This window comes from Meleagris gallopavo, chromosome 6, assembly GCF_000146605.3.
Source record: "Meleagris gallopavo isolate NT-WF06-2002-E0010 breed Aviagen turkey brand Nicholas breeding stock chromosome 6, Turkey_5.1, whole genome shotgun sequence".
In the NCBI taxonomy this organism is placed as follows: Eukaryota; Metazoa; Chordata; class Aves; order Galliformes; family Phasianidae; genus Meleagris; species Meleagris gallopavo.
Window position 1 is genome coordinate 32,420,961 of NC_015016.2, and position 6,000 is coordinate 32,426,960.

The 6,000-nt window shown below is 33.5% G+C and overlaps 1 long non-coding RNA gene across 1 annotated transcript in view; it reads left to right on the plus strand.

The window, feature by feature from the left end:
- LOC109368409 overlaps positions 1-5,465 on the plus strand; it is a 41,451-nt gene extending 35,986 nt beyond the window's left edge. Inside the window, exon 3 of the long non-coding RNA XR_002116407.1 lies at positions 4,702-5,465. This is a non-coding gene — a long non-coding RNA (uncharacterized LOC109368409). The remainder of the gene's footprint in view (positions 1-4,701) is intronic.
- The last annotated feature ends 535 nt before the right edge of the window (positions 5,466-6,000 follow it).

Sequence of the window (6,000 nt, forward strand, 5' to 3'; positions counted from 1 at the left end):
TTAGTAATTCTGGAAATGAAAGGAGACTGTATTGTAAAGCTGAATATTTAGCACCAATCCTATTGTCAAGGTATTGCAGTTATATATGTGAAAACAATTTTATCTTTGTCTTTTAAATAGCAAACCCTGGAAAAGGGGACATGGTGGGTTTTTTTTTGTTTGTTCGTTTTGTTTTTTGTTCTTGTTTTGTCTTCCTTTTGTTTTCTTTAGCATTCTCTTAAGGGCTAGATTCACATGTCTTTGAAGTCAATTTCTGCAGTGCATTTTATTGCAGTTCACTTCTGTCCTCTTAGGCATATGTAATTACGATATTTTTTAAATGAAGAACGATTGCTTTCTGCCACAAGACTTTTGTATCCAATATGCAAGATATTTACACCTTCTTTTTTCTTCAAGTATTTGATTTCTGTAAAACATTGATTTTACTGGTCTAGTAAGTTACATATAGGTGTACAACTTCATAAAAGGGCTCTGCCCTTTGGTTTGTCATCTCACTACAGACAACTTCATAAAAGGGCTCTGCCCTTTGGTTTGTCATCTCACTACAGATGGAGTTTTATGTCACAGGAACTTGTTCATTTGTTATTTACTGCCCTTGACTGATAGATGGGCAGCACAACCTGGCCCAGTGTCTGTCTGGAGAGCGAAGCAAAGCAAGCAAAGTCCTGTCAAAGAGAAAATCTGGAATTTGGTATAACCACTGATTTTTTGATGCACTCCAAAAAAAAAGAAAAAAGAAAAAAAAAATACCATAAGCTACTTTTCCTGTACCATATTACTGCCAGGCTCTCTGAAGTGTAAGGAGAAGATAGTTTTGCATCAGTATCACTCGTTCTAAGTAATTCATATTCATGTATGTCTGAGAAGGTCCTTACTGCAGAAAAACAGTTAAAATATTGATAAAGCTGAGGAGATGGGTGCAAAACTTAATTATTCCATTAAAGACTTTAATAAACTGACCATCAATAATAATACCAATATTTCTAATATCATAATATTTCTACACTACATTACCACTGCAATCCTCATCAAAGCATTTTATTCTGAGTTTTGCAATGGGCTTTGTCTGAGATGGGCATGGCTTAAGATTGTGTGAGTATTGTTGCATGCTGAGCACGCATAGCTAATGAATAAGGCTAAAAGTCTGAGTTGGTTGCTTGGTTTAGGCAGTCCTCATTTTCTAGTGAGAGGGATACTTGGATTTAAAGATTATTAGCACTCTAATGGCAAGGTTTATTATGAAATCTTCCTCTTAAATTCCTTGCACTGTTGAACTTTGTTTTTATTTCAGTCTGAGGAGACTTCTAGCTGTCAGAGTGAGGAAAGGTAGAAAAGGAGAGTGAGAGAGTGACCATAAAGCACTCTGTTTTTATGTATATGTAAAAGGTGGAGTATAGCTAAATTGCTTTGTGATAAGATTATGCTTCATTTGGTCTCTTTTCTCCTTTCCTGTGATGTACTTATATAAGCCTTGAGGATATTAAAATATATTTTAAACCATAGTTCATAATGCAAGAGAAAGATTAGACTCTTCTTCACAGAGTGGTGGCTCGGAGCAATAAAAGTCTGTGTATAAATAAACCTCCAAAAGAAATGTCTTTGACAGGCTATTCTTGGCAATACAGAAAACCTTTGTGTGCACAATCAGAAGCAGGTCTCACAGATGAATGCAATCAAAAGAATAGTAATAAAATAGGGCCCTATTTTTTCAGTGAGTAGATAGCTCTTTTGTCTTATAGCATTATACGATGTTGACTTTCAGTAAAAGCTGTATAATGGATTGCATTGGATCTGTATATTTTTCTAAGAACACTCATCTATAGTGAAAGGTGGCACATTTCGGTTCTTAATAGAGTGTAAGTACATACTGATCTAGTCCTGACCTAAACTAGGTCATCTCCTCTAGTCTGGAAGAATATTTCACATTAATTTGCTTTCTTCAGAGTACTGGCAGAAAGCCTAGTTCATCTTCGAAATTCTGAAAGTATTATCAAGACAGGCAGCTTTACCATGCTATACACTAACCTGGAACTATTTGTGAGTCAATAAGTATGTGCACACATCAGATATGTGTTTTCTTTAGTTGTATACACCATTTCTCAAGCATATTTGTTTTGCTTAATCAAAATGTTTTCGAGAGCATTTACAGAGGAGGGGAATAAAGGCAGATAATGATATATGATTGAAGAGATGCAAATTGATGTTAAGCGATGACATGATATGGACCAATTTCAGTGAGCATTGTTCACTAACAAAGAATTCTAAGACACGTTAATTACATTTAAAAACAAAAAAAAAGCACGTGCATTACAATATATAACACGGCAAGTATTTGTCTTTATTTTTATTCATTGCTAAGTCACAGTTATAAATAATTCCTTAAATACACAAATCTATGATTTCAGTTAACATTACCAAATGTGCTTTTTAGCATAACTGAGTAAGGTTTGTATGGGTGTGGCTGAATTCTCTAGCTTTCTGCATTAATGATTAATCTATGTGTATGTGTTGAAAAGACAGAAAAGAATAAGATATACTTCTACTCTTGGAGATTATAACAGATATTTAAAAGAACATTGCTATTATCAGTATTGTTTAGAAGCGAGATTGGAGTGGCTTCTTATTCAACTGAAAGTACTGCTAGAGTGAGTGCAGAATGTAATTTTACAAGAAAGGACTTAATCACTTTAGGAGTTATAACAACATGCTGTAGATACTTACTATTCTGTTTTTAAGCAAGAAAGTAAATTTGCTTAATGCTTTTTGTATATACCACCCAGATTGATAAGGTGCTTTCTCTATGCGTTTCTGAAAGGAAAAGAACTAAGTGAAGTTTTGATATAGAAACAATGTCTACACAAAAATTGATTAAGTATGGAAAATTAGAAGGAAAGCATGGAAATACCTTGTTTCTGATGTCCAGCGTCATTTAAAAGAGCTTCTTTGATTGCTCTGTCTTTACTGTCTCCTAATGAATATCCTTACACCCAATATAAAGCGAGTCTGGTTTTCCCCATATATATATATATATTTTTTTTAAATCTTTACCAAATCTTCTTTCCTCCTGTATCCAATTCTACCTGTCTCTGCTTTAACGTGGAAACTTAGTGAAAAATTCTCCCTACATTCAAACAATATTTGATGACTTAACCAATACCCTCAAAAACTACTTCTTGGGAAGTTTAACCAGGCTTTAGAGGACCAAATGTATATTTTTTGATGCATACTTCCAGATTTTCAGTTGTGGAAGTCTTTCAAAAGGAATGCTACTCTTTCACCTCCCATGCTTACCTACAGTCTTCAATAGACAGTAAATTTTCTGGTTGAAAATTTAAGTTAGAAAGATGAATTGTGATCTTCCTGTGCCCAGTTCACTTTCAACATTCAGAGTTTGAAAGAGGGAGGATAGAGTTTGGAGCAAAAAACCTAAGGATACCTCCTTCTTTGTAAGGACACCTACAATTTTCAGTTGATCTTTTGGTAGTAGACAGTAGTGGTAGCACTGGTTCAGGGTACTTTACATTTTTTCTTTTCTGCGTACACTTTTTTAGTAAGTAAATGCCAATAGTAGTATGTAGGAAAGAAGCATGTGGGATTATGGAAGCATAGATACATCTCCAAATATGAATTTTAAATCTAAAAAGACATACTTAACATTACTTATGCATCTTATAAGTAATATCAGTTGGATGTTTGTGGTTGGAGGCAGTGAAAAGCCCAAAATCTTGGCACTGGACTGTGTTATCCTAGGATGGATGGGACTGTAATCCAGGATGTTTGCTGAGATCCCCATTACCCTCTGAGCACAGAGCAGGACCTATGCTTTCACTGCTTTCTCTTCCGAATGGTGTGCATTCATGGCTAACCTATGAATAATGTCAATGCAACTGAATAATGTAATTTGCAAATAAGTGTTGTGATATAATCAGGGGAAATAATAATAATTTATTTTAAGTAGTATAATTATTTAGCGAGTCTGGAAAATTAAAGGTTAACAAAAATTAAAATTATTGCCACAGTTATTGTTTTCTGAATTATGTTTTAGCAAGTTGACCATTATACATAGTAAGGAAAACTGATATTAATTTTACAGATAGTATGTGGCATTATAAATCTCACCTATGATATGCAAAGAGTTAATTATTTCTTAGATTATATTAGTATGAATAAAGCATTTACAATTTCTATTCTAAGTCTGATGTCTGATTAGTTTAAATATCTCTGAATTAGTCGAATGATGCTTTGAATATCAGGTCCCCTGTCAAGAGATTGTAATGAGTATGAGTCAGATGATTAAGGTAAAATGATTCTATAGTAAACATGAAAGCTTCAGATGTCAAGTTAACAAAGTGAAAATTCTTCCAGTAAAATAAGTAACATCAGTTGAGAGTTCAAAGGAAAGCATGGTTTCAGAGGAATAAGCAGCTTCATTAAACTCTATTAATGATCCTTGTAGATAAATTTTGCATTTAAATTAATGCCTTACTTCCAGAGAAAGCAGTATTACTGAGCTTCAGCCAGTGATGCAAAGAGATTTACATGAGCTGAACATCTGTGATTTTTTGATGACTGACCTCCTAAACAAGGGTTGGTTTTTTTTTTTTTTAGAATTACATTAGTTGCAGATTTAGTCATTCACTTTTTTCCCCATCTCTATTAAATGACAGCTGTTTGAATTAAATTCATTCTTTATCCTTACAGGGTCTTCATTCTGGTGCCTATTGGATATTGTTCCTATAAAGAATGAAAAAGGAGATGTAGTACTATTTCTGGCCTCTTTCAAAGATATAACAGACACAAAAGTGAAGATTGTCGCAGAAGACAAAAAGGAAGGTTTGTGTGAATTGAAACGAATATTGATAATGCAGTTTTTTGAGTGTCATAGTTACACTGCTCTCTTTCATGCATTGTCCAGTACAAAGATTTTCTGGAGCTCCAAATAGTAGATTAATATATATATAAATATTATATTTTATATATATGTGTGTGTGTATACAATTATCATCAATATATATGTAGTATAAAATTGATCTTATCTATTTATGGCAGCCCTGTCCATGGAAGAGGGATTGGAAATAGATGATCTTTAAGGTCCCTTTCAACAAATATTATCATATTTTTTCTTACGTCTCTGACAACCTTACAGTTATGAAAGCTTTAGGAAAATATTTTGCTAAAACATAATGTATGAGATCTTGAAGAGGAGATACTGTCTGAACTTTGTGATTTAATGGCTAATTATTTGTCTTATGTGACATGCGAATTTTCTGGATACACTTACTAAGAATTCACATTTAATATGCCAGTGATCGCTTGAAGTAGGAATGTGACTGATCATTTGTAAAATGATAGCTATTGTTTATCTGTTAAAAATTTCATAGCTGTATGCTTAGGTTTGGATGGGTTAAAGTGATCTCCAGCTTTTGATGTGAGTTAGAGTGTAAAATAAAACGGATGTTAGCTCACATTTGCTGTTACACAATTTGAAAGTTATTACTCCTTTTAGATACCAACTGTGTACTGACTGGGGAACATACCTGTGCAGGGTTGCATTATACCAGCAAATACCCATTCAGTTCTCTGTTTTGCATTGGAGATTTAGGACTTTAGTAGTTACCATGAGCGTAAGACTATTAATATATGTTTCTCTTGCCTGTTATACTCTGAATCATACACATCTAATTCTCTAGTTTTATGGTTTTGCTGCCCTCTTTTTTCTTTTAATAAAAGTAATAAAGAAAAGCTTTGTTATTTATATACATTAACAATATTATATATTTTATATGCTATCCAAGACAATTCCTCTTCATTTAATGCAGCCCAAGGCAAGCCAAAAGGCTGGGAACACATGCTTTAGAGCGTAGAACTGATGTATACTTGTCTTTTCATTTGTTATTCAAGTTATAACCATGAGTGAAATAATGGTATTAGTATATGGAAATGTTGCTTTCCACCACAGCAACTGAAAGAAGCACCTTGTGGAAAAGCTTTGTCAAATAC